Source organism: Haemaphysalis longicornis, unplaced genomic scaffold (genome assembly GCF_048455015.1).
Source record: "Haemaphysalis longicornis isolate Haplotype H1 unplaced genomic scaffold, Haemaphysalis longicornis Haplotype H1 scaffold_11, whole genome shotgun sequence".
NCBI classification, from domain to species: Eukaryota; Metazoa; Arthropoda; class Arachnida; order Ixodida; family Ixodidae; genus Haemaphysalis; species Haemaphysalis longicornis.
The window spans coordinates 126,712,772-126,732,803 of NW_027526214.1; the positions used below are offsets into that span (position 1 = coordinate 126,712,772).

Consider the following 20,032-nt stretch of genomic DNA (forward strand, 5'->3'; position numbering starts at 1 on the left):
AGGTTGAGTCACAGATGAGACTTGAAGAAGCGAGTTCTGTACACATTTTATCACGATATTTCCGGGTGCCGGGACTCATAGTCAGAAGCAACGAGGGCTGCTGTTTTCGGTGAGTAGGCACGTGTAGCTGATCCGAGCGGCGTAGCAGCAAAGGTGGGTTGCTTCTTCGTTGGCTAGAAATGGCTTGTTGCTGCTCTCACTCCAGCCCGCGAGAAATTCGTGGTGCCGATGATCAATTTGTCCGCAATCCTAGTTCTGTTTTTCTTGGCATAAAGTCGATACAGTTGGGTAGCCGTCCTCGAATGCTACCACGCTTTTCTGCTTCCAGCGGTGCTTGCCTCGTCGTGCAGCTTTCAGTGGAGCGAGGCGTCGGCAAGGCAAAACGGACGTCCACCAAGCTATGCACTCAGATTCCTGAAAGGTTTCATGTACTGCAGTCTTGCGACCAGTGGCTGGAAGGTGTTGTCGGGCAACTGTTAGTGTCTCGATGGGGCGGTTTCGCGTGTGAATCCAGTTGAGCTACATTCTCAGAAAAGTCTTTGAACTACCTCGGATCGGTCTTTCGGTAGTTTCTTCTCTTGACAAGCTCTTTTTCGTGCTCGCAGCCAGGGTACTGTTCTGTGCTGGTGGTTCTAGACCAGGCTGCGCGGTCTTCTTGCATGGAACAGAAAGGCCGTGCAAGGGTTGCTCATGTTTTCCCACATCATTAAGATCTAACACCTCACACTTGCGCCGAGGGGCAACCTGCCACCCTACTTCGTCTATTAGAGCTGGTCGGCTTTCAATAACTTCTAGTAGGCATTCGCTTCTCCTTGTGTCTGAACCGGAGACACACTCGAACGGTGGCGGAAATGATGGCGGAAATGTCTTCTCTTTCACGTTCTTGCTTCTTTGAGGCTTTCATCGTCTGCTTGGAACACTGACGCTGTCTCGTCCTTTACTATGACAAGCGCAAACTCGTGTTCATGACAGTTGCCTTTCGCCTGGACGCTCGACACTACCTCGTTGCTGGCTTTGCGCTCAGCCACGTCTTCGGCATTTGGGAATACTGAGTCCTGCCCTGCAACGACGGCTTGATCCTGTACGGAGACATGCAAGACGTTTCCAGAAAGATGAGTCTTCAAACTCTTCTCTCGTTCTCCTTGGGGCCAGAAGCTCTTCTCCTCGTCGCTCGTCGCGTTTGCCGAAACTGGATCTCCTTGCATCTCCGCCTTAGAGCAGTTGTAGTCCAATGAACGTCCTGGCCTCATGGTATCAGAAGTCGACATTGCAGACAGCGTGGTAGACGTGAATGTCGACATATCTGGCTTCTGCACGTTGTCAGTATCGTCGCGATTAACTTCGGCAGTACTACTCGCGATGTCGACCTGCTCGAGACGACGTGGGAAGGGTCGTCCGGACGGGGTGAAGTGCCCTTGCCTGTACATTTATTGCCGGGTGCCCGCAGGTCCTTCAAGGTCGATCGCAACCTACTGAGGGCCCCGCATATCCTTTCCTGATATTTCATGACGTAAAAATCATGTTCAAACTCGTCTCCTTCGAGAAGCTCACCTATCGCCTCATTCAGCTCGTTAAGTTTAGCGTCTTTCCGATCGAGCTCGTTGATTGCCTCCAGCAGGTCCAACGCACACGGCGAGGGAGCTTCCCGGAGCTGGGTCGCTGCCTTTAGCAGCCTCGTAACTGCAGCGCGAAGAACCTTTCTCAACAAACGCAGGGCGTCCAGGTCGTCACCAGCTTTGTACTCGGGGGACGGGTAGCTGATCCCAAGCGTGGTGCCCTGGACGTGATGGTGCGTATCTGCGTCCCGTTGAAGGTTCCCGTCGGTCGTAGGTGGGCGGTCGGGGCCAGCCATGCCGACCTCCGGCTGAGGGCGGGGCTGATCAGCGGAACAACAGTCGAAATCACGGGGTTCCAGGAACCTCAAACCGGAGGGGACGTAGGTGGTCTCCTTCGTCGTCGCGTCCGGTCACCCTCCCGGGTTTAACGGCACCAGAAATATTACGGAAGAACGAGAGAAGCGAGACCTCGGCCATGGCTGCCCTTAGCGGGGACGATAACTTACTCGCACGGTCCCCATGATGACAATGATAGTGGTGACTACGGATGCATACCCAGGATGAGATTTAACAAAGAGAACTGCGTAGCCAATAGCGAAGTCAAGATATGAGTTTGTGGTGTCCTATATTAAAGTATGTTGGCTTATTAGATGCAGAGCATCTGATTCACTCGCTTTGTCCCTCCGGCGTCGTCGTCGTCGGCGTTGTCCACCACTCCCCCATTCTCCTCGCCGCACCAGCTGCGCTCTCCGCCGCTCACCCCCTCTCCTCTCCGATAGCGAACACTCTCTCTCGAGGGACATTCGATTGGATTCGATTGGATTGGCTTGGATTGGCTTGGCTTGGATTGGATTGGCTTGGCTTGGATTGGATTTCGATTGGATTGGATTAAAGTGGATTGTGTTGGATTGTGTTGCGTCATAGCCGCGACACGTTGCATCATAGCTGCGGCACGTTGCGTCATAGCCGCGGCAGACGCGCTGGGGCCGGCGCATGTGCAGTACTCTCTCTTCCGCGGTTTCCTCTCCTTTGGGCGCGCTGCGCATATAACCGGTGTGCCGTTCTCCGGCAAAGCAACACCCACGCTTGACTCAAACACCTAGAGTCCACGCCGCTTTACAAGTACGCCAACGTCGTCATCGACTGGGACCGGCTTACGCAGTCCCCTCAACGCTATGCGCGTTGAGGGTCCCTTCGCCGCTCCGGTCCCTTCGCCGCTCCGCCGATGCTTCGCATCTACACAGGGGTTCCCGCGAGGGGAGGTGGCAGTTTTTTTGTTCAAGAGGCGTGCTCCCGAGGATCTTAAAAACTTCTCTATCAGGCGACCTCGGGCATCCGTGCGAGAAGATTCCCAAGGAGAATTGTGTGCATTAAGGTCACCTGTGAGGATGAATGGTTGGATCAGCTGGTCAACAGGCGCCTCGAAGCCGGAGCTCGAAAGTGCGAGATCGGGAGGAATGTATATGGAGCATATCGTTATCAACCTATTAAATATTGTGCGGATTGCTACAGCCTCAAGGACAGGGTGGCATGCTACGGATTTCCTGGCGATCATAGCCACACCGCCACAAGAGTGTGTGCAGCCATCCCTGTTCTTTCTGTATACCAGGTAACTATTCAAGAAATTTGCGTGTTTGGAATTCACATGTGTTTCTTGGACACTCATTACACTTGGCCGATTAGCATGCAGAATCTCGTACACATTGTCAAGATTATGCAGAAGGCCTCTGAACAGTATTTTCTCGTCGCATTATTAAGTGTTCAGAGCTGCTGGAGTGTGACTATTTACGTCAGGTCTTTCGGGGCTTCGACTCTTGGAAGGGGTTTGTTAACCTTCTCTGGAGGTTTGAATGAAGCGACACGCTCCTTCCGCTGCAAGGCAGGCTGAAAGGTCGCACATTCCTCTCGTCATCAGATTTATGGGGTGTAGCCGGCGGACCCGACACCTTGGACTTGGCACTCTTCCCGGTGCCTTTTGTTGGAAGCACACCCGCCGAGGCCGTCAGGAGCGCCCCGGGTGTCAGAGACGGTGCGGCGGGGGCGGGAACTGACGCGGGTGCCTTCGTCTCAATCTCCTCCGTGCCCTCGCGTGTGCTTTGGGCTGGTGGAGAGCAAACAGTGGATGCAGCGGCATCACCAACAGACGTGGTTTCCACCACAGCCGCTGCTAACTGAGCGAGCGGTGCAGAGGTGGGTTGGGCTGCCCAAGCCGACCCTGAGAGGGCGGGGGCGGGACTAAGTCCGACTCGCGGTACTGGGTCGCCGCCGAAACCAGATGCCGCTCCGCTCCCCGGCGAGCCACGTCGGCGTATCTCCCCAAGGGGAAAGAAGCGAACATCACGTTCCTTTCCTGAGCTGTGGGAGACACTGTTGACCAGCTGTCAACCGCAGTACTAGACTCTCGTAGTGACACGTGCGAAGATGGCGAGGGCAACGCATCGATTCCTGGACTAGGGTTCCACTCTCACATTTGAGCTTATTAAATGTTTTTTCTCTCTCTCTTTTCTCGCCTCTGGGAAGGTGATGTTCTCGTTGACTTTTAAGGCAATGATTTGCTTGAATGTTTGCTTGAATGTTTGAACTTTTCATAACTCCTAGAATAGGCAGCATGCGGTCCCCAGCAGTTAGCACCGGTGATGCTGTCGGATGCACAATAGTCGGTTAGGTGATCATGTGCTGTACATTTTGCGCACGTCAGTTTACCTCGGCAAGAGGTTGGACCGTGCCCAAACCACTGAAAAGCAGCGGCGTGGGTTTGGCACGTAGGGTGGGACCGGACATCTCATGAAACCTGCCTTGACCGACTTAGGAAGTGCTGAGCGGTCAAACGTCAAGAGTATGTGCTTTGCTGGTATTACTTGATGATTTCGGCGTATTTGGATTCGCAATTTCGCCTCACTGCTGTCACGCCCCGATCTCGAAGACCCTCGAGCAGATCTGCTTCAGCCTCATTTATTAGATCACGATCAGAGATCACGCCCTGTCAGCTATTGAGGATGCGAAGGGGCGTGATCTTGATGTCAACATCGACCATGCGCGTTTGCTTGAGGAGGTTAAAGGATTGTTCTTTGTTTTCTACTTCAATCAAAACTTGTCCCGTTGTGAGTTTCTTAGCCTTCTAGAACTTCCCGATAAGGCTTTCGAGAAACTTGGAAGTTAGGGAGACAGACTGGGAGGTGATGGGTTTTGACGTATCCAGGAATTACCATTATTAAAAAGCGCGAGAAAGTATCAGGCTTTGGAAGAGAGAGCGAAGGAAAAAAAGGAAAAGAAACTTCGATGTGGCCCCTTTACAGGGACCGATAACGTTTGAGGGGGGTTGAAATACCATATGCTATAGTATAAAAACAGGGGACAGGGGTACATCCTTCGCTCGGGTTACCCTGATACCGAGAGAGGTCCCGGAGCTCGCTGCCTGGTAAACAGACAGGGAGCCCATCCGCCGGAGTTTGACCTGGGCTCCGACGGCCACCGCTCGTGGTTTGTCACCCTCCACCTATAAACACATCGCCACGGTTGAATACAGCTTATGTTTGGGGGCTCGGGGTACGCGGCGTCGCCAATACCGTAACCAAGATTACTCAAGCTGCCCCGTGCGGGGAACAGTAGCAACTAGTACAGCTTATAACACTTCAGCAGTTGATGATGACCCGGAAGGCCTCCACAAGGGGTCAGGGATTCATTCGAATTAACGACGCATTGAAAACGACGCCTGTGTCGTTCCCTTTCTCGTCCCTGTGAAAAACGTTTGCGCTTAAGTTTCTCTCATGGAAATTGCGAACCAACTAGCTCGTCTCTCCATTTTGTTTCAGAAAACTTTACACAATATTAAACACCATGGACATGGGAACCACGATGAATAAGTTCTGATATGTGGCCTCAGAATATGCATTCAAGCTTACGTAGTTCTAAATGCAAAAGAAAATTGCGTAGAATGGGCAGTATCTAAAACAAACTGATAGTACATACGGACAACTTTTCCCTAAATTGAGGGGAACAATAGCAAGAAAAAAAATTCAGTGCCCTTCCACTCTGTGAAGAAGGATGGCCAGCAAAGCTGTGGTGCCGAGCCTCAACGTGAGGTTTGACTGGGTCCAGGGGGTGCACGAATCAAAACACGTTTGTTTGTAATTTGCGAATGAGCATTGTTCCCGGTAATTAACTGAAAGTCCAGTCCTGTCCAGTCACTGCTCCTCGCACATGCTCAGCACGGCTCTTCACGAGCCACGTGAAACGGCTATCAAGCGGCTCCGACGCAGCGTCAACTTGGCTAATGCGCAACTGAGGCGCACACCTAGGCACGCGCCGGCACCAGTGCGTCTGCCACGGCTATGACGCAACACAATCCAACACATTCCACTTTATTTCAATGCAATTCAAATGCAATCCCATCCAAGCCAAGCCAAGCCAATCGAATCGAATCGAATTCAATGCCCCTCGCGCTTACGCAGAACGGCCCTTCGCGGCGCACGCGAAACTGCTCAATCTCGGCCAGTGTAGCGTGCGCTACAAAACAAACAGTTACCGTGGGTAGAAATTTATTGTAGCGCGGCTATGGTAATCACGGCGCATGCTCTATGAAGGCCCTAGGACATTTTTAATTTTGTATGATTTTTTTTCATGCCCCGGGGGGTGTGGGGCGCAGTTTTACGATTCCGGGAATTTGAGTAGGCTGCGCAACGTGGCTCTAGGCTCGCTAGCGATTCCTGTCTACATCGTTCTGGGACCTGTGGGATCCTGACGCCCTAGCCATTGCGCGATCACTGGGTTTGTGTCATTACGAGGCGCTCTTCCCCTCTCTCCTCCAAAATTCCGGCTCGTCTTGGCGCCACTGTGTAGAGCCGGGCCGTCTCTCAAACTCTTACGTGAGGTGAAGCCTGCAGAGACCGTTGCGGCGATAAAACACTGTCACGCAGCGGGCGCTCCGCCCTGGTAGCGGAGCTAACTTCACCTCATTGGTCCGTTTGAACGATGCCCGAACCCGGCTCTCGCCGGGGACGCGAACGCGCGCCCTGCGCGGGGGTCCGTTCGGGGAGACGCTTCCAGGACGCCGAAGGCGTTGGCCGAAGGTATGTGACGCTTTCTTTACCAGCCGGCTGCAACTCTGTTGCGCCGGCGAAAGCCCACCAGCCCTCCCGGCTGCGGCCCGTGCCTAAGGCTGCTCCTGTCGCCCCTACGCTTGCATATAGTAAGGCCGTACCTACCACTCGACGATCACGCCGTGCGGTACGCGCCTGTGAGCGAATGGGCCCCGTCTCCCTCGCTGCTGCGAGCCGATCTGGCCAGCACGGCGATGCGCGCGCGCACAACGTGCGCGCACCCCGGAGTTTGCCCTGACAGAAGAGCCCACTGGCTCTGCGCCGACGAAACGTGCGCACTTGCGCGTGGCGCCCCATCGCCCCTTTCACCTAAAAGGAAGTACGTACCTGTACTGTAAATTGTGTAATTGGCACTGTAAAATATGTGACTAGAATGTTAGTATAAAATAAACGTCTTCCCTCCGTACCCTGGGCATATTCCTTTGTCGCCCCCTTCTCCACCTGCCCAACAGAGGCGGTGTTAAGTTGGCGCGACGGCGTTTCAGTATCGTGAGCGTGCTCAAATAGCTCGAACCCGCGGTGGTTCCTCGCAGTGCGCATGAATGCCTGCCTTGTGCAAAGCTAGCGTTATGCATATTGTGAGGTAGAGAGACCACAGACCGCAGACGATCTGCTGGATCCCAGCCATTTACAGCTTTGCTGTAAAACTCATGGGTGTGGGACTACAGACTGTGCACAATGTATTCGGTGGCGCTGTCGGGCGTGTGGTAAAAAATAATCAAAAACTAGAAATTACAATTTTCAAGCCCCGGAACCGGTTCTGAATGGTTCCTTCGATTCCTTCCGGTTTGAGTTCAGTTCCAAAATGGCGGAGAAAATACGGGTTCGGTTCGGTTCCGGTTCCGGGCAAAATTTCGGGTTCGGTTCCGGGTCAGGTTCGACACCCTGCATGTGGGTCGCCACTCACCTATTTATGGTCGTGTCCAAGATGGCTGCAGCGTACACGGCCGGTTTCCAGGAGTCGTCAACGGCATCGACGAGCAGCTCTTGCTCCAAGAACGTCTGTATTCCACCCTTAAGTGACACCTTTCGAAATGGGAAGGCAGGAGAGGGAAATCGCTGTTTGTTAGTTCGTACGTATTCATCCATCTCTTGATTTAAACAAACAAACTTACGTTTTTGCGATAGTAGGGAAGGTAACAGAACCGAACTGAAAGGTTGAACGAAAGACAAAACAAGGCGCACGATCGCAGCACCCCTTTCGAGTACGTCATATAGCTCAGTGATTCAAGGGCGCGCAATCTCTTATCGTTTAGCCTAACAGATTTCAGATGACTTTTCAGACTTATCCCAGCATTGCCATGATGATATTCGTTGTTTATGTTGCAGAGTAACTTCTAAATGTGAGACAACTCCCACGCATGAGACCGGCTTCACTCTTTTGTAACAGTTTTTTGGGAGCTCGGCAATTGCGGCTAAAGAACGCGTTATTCTGCGCTATTCTGGATTTCTTTCTGCTGTTTCTGTCTATTCAAGCACTGATTTCCTCTCTGTGAAATCTCTCACTGGTTATGCGTCAGTCATGATCATCATCGTGGATTTACCGTGCGAGTAAACTTATCGTCCCCGCTAACGGCAGCCATGGCCCAGGTCTGCCTTGTGTCGTTCTTTCCGGGCTGCTTCCGTCCAAGCAGGTGACAAAAAACGTGAGGCAAAGGACATGAAAGAAAACGTACAAGCCACACCATTCGTGTCCGAGTACATCGTCGTTGCAGAACTCATGTACAGCGAGTCCTTACTTGAAGTTTTGGAAACCCGTGGTACGAACAAGACCGGCCTCGCAGCTCCGCTACACTCGCCGCACAAGGGCTACCGCAAAAGCGAAAGTTCGAGAGCTGCACATCTTCATCTTCTGCAAAATACGTACATCACCGAAGGGCTGGACACGTTTCAAAGACCTTGGAGCGCAGTATTGTTGGCAACCGCTTCATCTTGGCGCCCCGTGGCTGTCCTGAAAGCGGCGAGACGGTGCAAGCACCGCTGGAAACAGAAGAGGAGACAAAGTTTTCCAACAGCTTTCCCTGTTTTGACGTGGATGGAAAAGCAACTTTTATGATTGTGGACATATTGTTCGTGGTCGCACCGATTCTCGCGCGGGCGGGAGTGGGATATATGGTTAGTAGTTGAAGCAGTGTAACCGAATGTTACGGTGCCCGTGTCTGATGACTGATGAAACCAAAGCACGCTGTCTTCTCCCACTGTCGCGCTGTACTCACGAGACACCTGAGCAGAGGCATCGGTCCGTCCAGAAAAGGAACGCCGTCGCAATTCGCTAATAAGAAAATTGCCCCACATTGTTACGTACGACGTGTAAATGATCCGCGTGCTCAAAATGGAACCGCGACTAAGCGTAGGAAAGTTTCAACCCACCAGAAGTGGTTAATCTCGTAACGCAGCGAGGAGTCAAGCTACCACTCAAGCTATCGGATGATCTGCGAGGGTCTTTGCGCAAGCATCGTCCACAAGGAACGTGGTACAGGACGCAGGAAGTCATCGGTTTGCGCTGCGACGCTTGTGCCAGAACATTGAAGGAAGCTCCTTCTACCCCTTAATAGCAGAAAAGTACGTTGCGCGCGGAGGAGGATGTTAAATCTCCCGCTGGCTATGCGCCAGTCATGATCATCATCGTGGATTTACCGTGGCAGTAACGCTATCGTCCCCGCTAAGGGCAGCAATGGCCCATGCCTGCCTTGCGTCGTTCTTCCCTTAATATTTTGTTTTTGTTTTGTTTTTTGACTCATAACTAATTTATTCGTAGAATGCGTGCAGAATATAAACGTTGCCATCAACAGAAGAAACGAGAGAGAACACCACATTCCACTCGTACGCATGCCCTCCCCACCGCCTTCACCACATAGTGAACACTCGTAAAGCCTTTGAATTTGGGGAAGCACATGAAGCTTCCCCAAAATGTTAACCGAAGAACGACCGAAGCGAGACCGAAGCCATGGCTGCCCGTTACGGAGGTCATCCCTTTACTCGCACGGGAAATCCAGGATGATGATCATGACCGGCGCATAGCCAGCGGGAGATTTAACACTCTCCATACTAGGCGCAGACAACCACACAGAGTTCTTTTATTTCCTTTCTTCAGCCCATTCAGCCCACTGAACTCATTTCAACCCATTTACCCATTGGCATCAGCATCCAGCTTTTCGGGTACAACTGGTAGCCTTAACGAATCGATAGTAACTTTTGTGAACTTGCTTTCCGCAGCGCAAATGGTCTTAGAACCAACCCGAGGCAACAACATATCAGACATTCTGTTTAGCAAATGAACCGGAGCAAGCGCCATCAACAGTGATTACGACTGGTATCAGTGATAATCAGGTGTCGTTAGTGAAATGAATATAAAAAGCTTAAACGCTACAATAAGAACTTCCCGTGAGTCTGTAGTTATAACAAAGCTCTAATAACAGAAATAAATACATAAATACGCATACATCTATCAAGGACATGTGCACAACGTGCCTTTGGTGCTTGTCTGCGACGACGTTTCCCATGGATCGACACGGACCATAAAAGCTGCGTACCTACCACACGTGGATACATCGTACGGCGCAGCTAGTTCGAGTGCGTTGACGTCACCAGGGGACCACATGACAGTCTGGCTGGCAGCTATAGAGGACGGACACGGGACATCACTCTTCAGTTGACACGGCAACCCCGCCGTGGCTATGTCGCCTGACACTCCGCTTTTTGTGCAGGTTGGCGACCCGAAATACGGCTTTCATAGTATTTATCTTTGCATAGTGGTGTTGCCGTGTGCACACACGTTGGGAATTTGCGCGAGGGAATGTTTCTCTGTAGCGTGTTTTCTACTAAAACTGTCGGGAGATGTCGAAGAGAATCCAGGGCCTATTGAGGATATGATTAAAGAGGTGCTGCAGACACAGAGGGAAATCCTTGCTAAAATTACTGACATTCAAGAAAAGCAGCAAGCCTCAGGGATGGCAATGTCGCTTGTTGAGAACAGACTGGAAATGATAGAATGTAAGTTACGGGGCGTAGACGAAGATAACACGAGACTTGTTACACTTGAGGGCTCTATGAGAAACTTTGATGAACAGATCAACCACATGTCAAAACGAATAGACGATCTCGAAAATCGTTCAAGACGCAGTAACATCATTGTTAGAGGAATAGAGGAGGGAGAGCTAGAAACTGAGGAGGTACTCCTACGAAAAGTCAACGATGATGTGTTTGGGAACATTCTAAAACAAAAATTGAACTCTATCGAAACAATTCACCGGTTAGGTAAGAAGATACCGGGAACAAATCGGCCAGTGATACTACGAGTAGGAGACTTTAGGGAAAAAACCAAGATATTTGAACACTGTTCGAAATTAAAGGGAACTCCTTTTAGCGTAGAATAAGATTTTTCTAAACGAGTGGCCGCTACTCGGAAAAACTTGTGGAACTCGACAGCAGAGGAGAGGAAAACCGGAGCCAAGGTTATATGGGTTTTCGACAAGATAAAAGTTAACAACGTGCTCTACGCTTGGGATGAAGTAAACAGCCGACGGTATGCGTACCTGGCTTCTGCGGCCATGCCTCGTTCGGCTTCGGAAAATGACCGACTCCTTGGAAATAAATCCGACTGTTTCAAAATTTTGAACCTTAATGCAAGAAGCGTCCCGAATAAACGAGATACTCTAGAAAGCATTATAATTGAGCACGACCCAGACGCATTGATAATCACAGAAACGTGGCTGCATCCAGACGTATCTGATGTTGAACTCATGCCTCCCGGGTATTCGATAATCAGAAAGGACCGCCGCACTAGAGGGGGCGGAGTAGCTATCGTTATTGAAAACGACATTGCCTTTTCGGTACTGGATGATCGAACCGATCTTCAAACAGTTTGGATTAAAACTGCTTTAAACGACCGTAATGTGCTGATAGGCGGTTTATACAAGCCACCCAACTCTCCTGTAGAAGTGCTTGTTAACTTAGAAGCATTTATGAACTTGCACATGAGCCCTGATGACGCCATATTTTTTGCGGGGGATTTTAATTTAGCTGGAATTGATTGGGTGTCCAACTCTCCAGGATTGACGGAAGTGCGGAGCTGTGACCAGTTGTTAAATATTGTATTTAATTATAACCTAACACAAATTGTGTCTGGTTTCACAAGGGTGGGCACTGAAACTTCGACGCTTTTGGATCTTGTTTTTGTTTCAAATCGCCTATGTCCTTTTGGTGCGAACTGTGACGTCGAAGATGGTATATCAGACCATAACATGGTAGTGACGTCTTGAGCATGTGTGCGCGTAAACTCGTTCGTCCTTGGAAAGTGCCGGTATTGAAATTTGCTTTAGCTGACGATGTATCTGCCTTAGATTACCTCGAAATATCGTTGGATACATTTTTAGGCCTAGCAGACTCTGGCGCAAGCGTAGACGGTCTATGGAATTTCTTCTCAGACATGGTCAATCACTGTGTGCTATGCTTTGTGCCTAAAAAATTCAATAGAAAAAATCCCTGGATAACCAGAGAGATAATACACGCAAAAAGAAGGCTAAAACGAATGCGAGCATCGTCTTCAAAAAACTGCCGACCCATCGATAAAAGCTGCATTTACACTATGAGTCGAGACTTGAAACAGCTCATCGCAGAATCAAAAAATAAATTCTATAATTTAACATTAAAATATTTACTGGAAAACGCCCCTGGGAAATTTTGGCGATACGTTCATCCCCCACCCGCCTCTTCGCATGAAAACGGAGATAGCGCCCCAAGCAAGGCATGCGCTTTCAACTCGTTCTTTTCGTCGGTCTTTACGCGTGATAACGGCGTCCTGCCCCATTTTACAGATGAATCAGTAAGGCCCCCATTTGATGATATAAAGACTGACGATCAGGGTGTGTTTAACCTTCTGCTCAACATAAATACTAAGAAAAGTACCGGACCTGGCAGAATTCCTAATGAATTTTTGAAAAGATATGCAGAGTGGGTCTCTAAATTCTTAACTGTCATTTTCCAGGCTTCTATTAACCAATGTTCCTTTCCACGAGCATGGAAGCGTGCTAAAATTATTCCAATTCATAAAAGTGGCAGCAAATCAGACGCTACAAATTATCGGCCGATCTCCCTCACTAGCACTTGTTCGAAGTTACTTGAACATATAGTGTCGAAGCATCTATTATGCTACCTTAACGATTACCATATTTTAAACAAACGCCAACATGGGTTCCGTCAGGGACTGTCTACAGTAACTCAGCTAATTGAAACTATCCATGATGTCTCGTACACAATAAACAGCCGTGCTCAAACAGACATAATATTCCTAGACCTTGCCAAGGTTTTCGATAATGTATAGCACCCTAAGTTGCTATTAAAAATTAACACTTTATTTAGAAACCCCGGTGATCTGAATGGTTCTCGTCATACCTTAGCCATAGAGAGCAATTTGTCGAATATGAGGGCTTCCAATCTTCGTTTTCGCCTGTGGAGTCTGGTGTACCCCAGAGAAGTGTTTTGGGCCCCCTGTTATTTCTTTTGTTTATTAACGACATGCCGCCTAACATTACTGTTCCAATCAGACTGTTCGCAGATGACAGCGTATTGTACAACCCTATTGGAACACCTGCCGACCAGATCGAAATAAATGACAATCTGCCAAAAATTAAAAAAACTGGTGTGACAGCTGGCAAATGGTTTTGAACACACTTAAAAACTGTGTACATGTCTATTACTAGAAAACGAAATATGCTTGATTATGCTTATTGCATTGAAGGTGCGCCGTTAAGAAAAGTATCAACAATTACGTACTTGGGTTTGAAGCTTACATCTGATTTGCGTTGGAATGAGCATGTAGAATATGCATGCAGTAAGGCCAGAAACGCATTGAGGTCAGTTCGAATAAATCTGTTTAACGCCACCCCTGAAGTGAAATCTTTAGCGTACAAAACCTTAATACGAACAGTTATTGAATATACTCAAATTGTGTGGGACCCGTACACTTCCGGAAGTCATTCGAAACTTGACAAGATTCAACGGCTTGCGGCAAGATTTATTTTTAACAAATATCGTCATTGATGCCACTCCCCCACCCAGTTATGTGAAGTTGATGAACTCCTTCTTTAGAACTGAGAACTGAATGTGACCGATTGAAGTTTATTTTTCTTATTATTCATGGCCATGCTAAAATTGACAAAAATGACTACTTTCGCATATCTCCCGACGAATATTTTCGCAATCGTCACAGCATGTATATCCCACCTCCGACTGTTCGTAATGACTGCTTTAAATACAGTTTCTTTCCTAGAGCAATAAAGCAATGAAATATGTTAACAGACGCCGCAGTAAAGACGACATCTATAAACGAATTTCTCGAAAATGTAAAAGGCACACACGTTCGCGCTAAATGACCTGGCCAAAAGTGAACCATGTCATCACCTGTGTTTGTAGCGCATTTTATTGTTGCCTCAATGTTGCATTTCTCGAGATGGGCTTTCTTTTTCATCGTTGTAACCAACGTGTGTTGTACCCTTCCACTCCTGTAATAGCCCAACAATGAGCTGACAGTATGGATGAATAAATAAATAAAATAAATAAAAAAATAAATAAATGAGGCCTTAAACAATTACCACTTATGAAACGTTGGCAGAGCCGCAATGGCTAACTGCGCACTGGACTCTACTCAAAGAGACACTACTGTGCCTACGAGACGGATGTACCGTCATGGTCATTGTCCCCAAGACGTAGTGAAAATAAGCCTTGGTTTTTCAAAAGAATTCGGCAGGCTCATCTGATGCAGACACAGAATGTTGAAGTTGTTTTGGCGCACCCCCCATTCCGTAAAATGCAGATAAGCTTTAAAACATTTCCCAGCTACATTAAATTGGCCATAGAAGAAGCGAAGTGGCGATTGTTCGATTGTTACAGCCGTTTTCTTTATTCAAACACTCTCTGCATTATAGGTGTAATACAGAGAGCGTATGGATACAGAAAACGGCCGTAACATTTGCTTTATGAAAACTATCCGGATACTAATTATATGATAATTGGCAGCGGAGAACACTGTGACATTAGGCCAAGGTTCATATTTCCCCGCTAGAATAAGCTCTAGTCCCTTCCCTCCAAGTTCAATTCAGCCACTTAAGTAGAAAATAAACGCTCAATCAAAACTTGAAAGGAACATGTTTGTCTCATGCACCTCTTGGACTGCACCCTCAAGCTCCGCTGGTCGTGATTCGTTACAGAGTGCAACGGCACTGGCTCCATTTTTAATATACATAGCACTTGTACTCCCGAATGTATGGTGTGAAGAAATTTTAACCCCATGGGAAATGTTCCTTTGAATTTTTTTCTTTCCGTGGACAGAAAAAATTCAAGGGAACATTTACAATGGGGTTAAAATTTCTTTTTGAGTCGCAGTGGGCTGGATCTCAGTTTCTTGCTCTGCGGGGTCGTGTTGGCGACAGTGCAAACTTTTTAATCCCCACAAATAACTACCTATAATACCTGTACAAACAACCTCAGGGAGAGCACTGCGAACAATTCCCGCACCCCGCTGGAGACAGTGGTCAACCTTTCGTTTATGAATGAATGAATAATTGAATGAATGAATGAATGAATGAATGAATGAATGACTTTATTTCTGGTAAAGTTTACAAAAACAGCACGACGGACGATTTGGGAAAAAGTTGCTCGCAGGCAACTTGACCAGCCCAAAAGCCCGGTAGACTCACAGGGCAGCAAGACAGCGAGACGAGGAAATGAAAAGGAGAAAAAAAAAACACTGACAGACCTTGGCTTCAGTTCAATGTCTCAGAGCTATTGATACAAGCCGACCTCGTGACATCATTGTCAGGTCTCTAAAGTCAGTAGAACTAACGCCCGTAGAACAGCTTAGAGAATTAGCGGCAGCGAAGACACCCAGCCGCCCAAGCTCCACCGAGTGGCCAAGCGGGCCGATGATGATGATGATCAGAGGCCCTCCCTTTGCATCGGGACGTCGGTTGTCACCAACCGACTTGCCTGTGCTATTGTAATTATTTGCCCTGCCCTTAACTAACCTAATGGGTTGGCCCCTCCCCCCGGCTTTAAGCTCTCATCGGTCCCCCCCCCCCATTCCCCTTGTGTTCTAAATTCTAATTCGGTATATTACCCTACCGACGTCCCGCTCTCTTCCCTACTTTTCTTCCACTCCAGCTGCCTCATCGTAACCCCTATGGCCCTGAAGGTGAAACTCCCCCTCACACCATATCCCAAAGCCTCCGTCAACGTCGCGTCCCCATCGTCCTGCCGCGGTCGTATTTCTGTGCAGCCTATGAGAATATGCTCTGCACTTTCCCGACCCCTGCGGCACCATATACGAGTTTCGTCCCGTTGCTTGTAGTTAGCCATGTATTTCCGCGTTCTCAGACAACCCGTCCGTGCTTCAAAGAGCAATGCACTGCCTGGCGTATTGCCATAGAAACCTTCCTTCCTGATTTCTAGTTTCTCTGTTCTATAGGTCTCCATGGTTTTTTTAACCTCAATTCTCTGTGCCCAATTCGTCGTGTTTGCTGCTTTTACCTGCTTTTTTAACTGTTGTGTTTACCACACCTTCCCCTAACGAATTTCCGTACCGCTTGATCAGCTGTCTGGTCCTCCGTCTCCACCGCTTGCCCATGCTCCTCATATACAGTCACTTAAACACCCTCGCGGCCCTTTTACAGCAAAGCTTTTTAACTCTACCCCCTAAAGGTTCTTTCGTGACCGTTGGTGCCAACAGAAAACTCCTGCGAACAAATAAAAGAATTTACTGGCACCGCAAGGAATCGAACCTGGAAATAATAGAATAACAAAGCGAGAGCCCGTTCTCCTACCGATTTAGCGACGAGCCCACGCGGAGACACGAAGACAGGTGCTGCACTCACGAAGCACATGTACGGGTTTACCCCCTGCACTCTCGCTGAATGCCACGTGATAGCGTCACGCGAGCTCTCGCGCTGCTGTGCGGTCCACCCACGGCCCGCCTAGCGCCCTGAGCGCGTATTGTGCATGTGCTACAAGTTACAAAAATAAAGGATGCTCACACCAACGCATCGCATTTCAATTCTAGTACGTCAACGTGCTAAAGCCTGTGGCCTCCTGTGTTCACGTAAAAAATCAGAGCTTCTTATCATCCGCCCTCACGCCAAGCGACACATCAAGCAACACATTGAAATACTCCTTGCTGGCCAGGTCATCACTCCAAGCCCCAGCATCAAGATACTGCATCTCCAGGCCAACACCAAGAGTGACGTATCACTAAAGCGCTAAGTTAGGCGAGTCGGTTACTGTATACTAAGGAATTCAGAGGAAGACAGAGACACAGCTAAAGAGAAGACTAAACACACGCTAGACCTTCAATTCAGTTTATGCCACATAAACAGGAAAACACGAATGAGTACATGAAAAAGGAATGGGTTATTGTAAAAACAAACGTAATGAAACGCAGGCCACATTACAGCGCCGGTCTATATCACATTGCCGAAATTTAACAGACACGTGCAAACAGCCTTCATCCTTCGCCCGCGCTCAACCACCTTCCCCTCTCCAAAAATGTAATTTCCTTTGCGGGTAGTGCCAAAGACGGTGGGTGCGCTGGCGCATACATCTCCCTCTCTTCCTATCAAAAAGGCTTCCACAATTTCTCGGTCGGTTTGGGAGGATGACGTGTACAAGATGCGCGTCCCCCAGAAATCTGGTATGCACCCCTTCCACCTACGGCAATGATCAGCCCGGTGAGGAGCCCCCCTCTGCGCATTGACAGCCGCCTGGTGCTCTCTCAGCCTCACATTGAGGCACCTGCCTGTTTGGCCAATGTAGGACTTTTTTGCACGACAGGGGGATCCTGTAGACCACCCCCGTCGCGCAATTCACAAAACTGCTTGTATGCCGCACGGCACTGCTGGGCTTGGAGCCGTGGTATACAGTAACCAACTCGCCCAACTTAGCGCTTAGTAGTCCTTATTTCTAGTACAATGGGCCCTGTCAACCTGTTTCAATGTGGTAATCCTTCTGTCACTTACATTAACCTCATCGCCATTGCTTCGTGTCGCGCACACGTCTACAGCTTCGCCCTTGGCAATCACCTGGTTCCTCCGGATGTGCAACTGTTTTTCCTTCCTGCAATTCCTTCATGGCGAAGAGCGAGAAGATTCATGAGAATGGCCCACTCGGAACTGTGGAGGCAAATTCGTCAGCTAAAGGACTGTCTGCGTGCGCTGTCTGCTCACCATTGGGTTCGTCTTGACGACAGCCTCAGACTGCTTCAACGTTGGATTCGTGAAAGTGAATCTGTGAAGGTTTTTCTGTGGTCCCAATGCCTCCCGACACTATGTTCCTGGAAGCGAGCTTCTTCGGGGAAAAAAGTTCTGCCACAGAAGGTAAAGTGCTTCGGGGATGTAACTTTGACGAGCGAAGCAGAGTCTGTGTTGAATTGTGGTCCGAAATTCTGTTGTGAACCGAAGATGCATCCTGTTCGATTGGTGTCAATGGTCAGGAAAGTAGCATCTTGTGCCGGTCAGGACAACAAGAAGCGGTGCATAGCGGAAGGGGTAGAGTGCCTTGTGGGTGGTAGTGGGAGAGCGCAGCGCTGTAGTCGTCGTGTGAACAACACCGTAGGATTCTTGCCATACAATAACTTGGCTTTGACGCTGTCCGACAAGGAGGGTGGTTTTGTTGTCATGACAAAAGACTTCTTCAAGGAAAAGGCCGAGAACGCCCTAAAAAACAATTTTGTGTTAACCCCAGCCAATCCTGTTAATGTTAAAAGAGAAGCGCTACGCCATTGTGACGATTTGAATTTACCCAACCTAAGAAAAGAGATTGCGGGTGCAAAAACAGATGCTCTAAAAGTGTTTTATACAGCAAAGACACACAAGGATTCTGTACCTTTTCGTGAGATTGTTACGGAAAAAGGCTCCTGGCAAGGTGCGCTTTCAAAGTTTTTGCAAAAGCAGTTGAATGGCTTAAAGCTTGGGGACCCGTTTCTGGCACGCAACTGGGAAGAAGTAATGAGTTTTTTCTCGGAGCGCGAAGATAGCGGCGGCGGCCTTTTTGCCTTTTGCATTGACGCGGAAGAACTGTTTTACTCCATTCCAAAGGGTGGAATGCTAAGCGCTGCACAGAAAAGCATGGATGCTAGTGGTATTGTATCGTTCCAGAATTCCGCGGGCATGCCTGCCAGTAGCTTTATAGCTTTACTAGACTTTTATCTGTCATCTACTGTGGTCAGGTTTGAAGATAGGCTGGTGGTGCAAAAAGAAGGTGTGTGCATAGGTTCGTGTATCGAACCAGTCCTGAGCGACGTGTTCTTGGCAAAGTGTGACCGGCAGATTGCTTGCCGCCTTGAAGGCAGCCCCATTGTGAAGATCTGCCGGTATGTAGACGATTATCTTGTGGTGTTGAATGAAGTCGTGCCCGGTGATAGAAATAGCATTGTTGCCCATGTGCTAGGCGTTTTGACTGAGCGTGCAGGTGATGTACGAGTTGCCGGAGATGGGTGTCTTGACGCTGGATCCAAAGCACCGTGTGTCTCTCCGTCTCCTCGTGTGGGCGTAGCTTAGTCGCTAAGACTACGGGCTGTAGCTCCGCTTCTCTTCGGGCCCAGGTTCGATCCCTGGCGGTGCCAGTGGTTTTTTTGTGTAGCCTGCCTGGTTATAAGTTAGAAAATTTCCTTGGCTGGTTAGAGGTACTCTGCTCCGCAGTAAAGAGAAGTGGCACAATGGTATAGATGTGGGCTTCTTAACGCGAGGAACCCGTACGATTCCGACCACATGAGGCGTCCGCGCTTGTTGAGCCATGGCTTTCATGTAGCACGTTGTCGCGTGCGCAAGGTGCCATGAACTGGCATAGAAGCGTCGCTTTAAAGTAAACTGAGATCTTTAGAAGCAATCAACAATTCATTCATGTAGAATACTATTCATAATAAGCTCTCTGTGCAGCATTCACCCTTGCTAAAGCCTGTTTCAATTTTTAGCAAAACGAAACTGGGACGTGAAACAACGTGTGCTGTGCATATGTGAGCACGGCAATGGTACTACAAGCACGTGCATACGGACACGAGTTTTATCGGCGCTTTCGTGCATGCAGGCATGGCACAAAAACAGCGTATACCTGATAGATGTCCACGGCGACTCGTAGCAAGATGTAGACCCAGATGGATCGAGTGTAAAGCCGCGCATACTGTGCGAGCCCATTCAGTGGTGCCTGCCTGTCGTTTGCGTTGTCCAGGCTCCAGAAGAGATGCGACAGTCGAGACCGGTAGTGCGACACGCGGTTGAAAGCGTACGTGGCGGCCATCGTGCGGAGGAACGCCACGGCCGTTTCTCCGATCTTGCCGCCTCTGCCGAGAAACAGCACGGCCAGCTTGAGGAGCAGCCGGCCGAGCCAGAGGTG

The 20,032-nt window shown here is 49.1% G+C and overlaps 1 pseudogene; it reads left to right on the forward strand.

The window, feature by feature from the left end:
• Positions 1 to 10,311: 10,311 nt before the first annotated feature.
• Positions 10,312 to 12,475, forward strand: LOC144160799 (uncharacterized; annotated as a pseudogene).
• Positions 12,476 to 20,032: the final 7,557 nt, after the last annotated feature.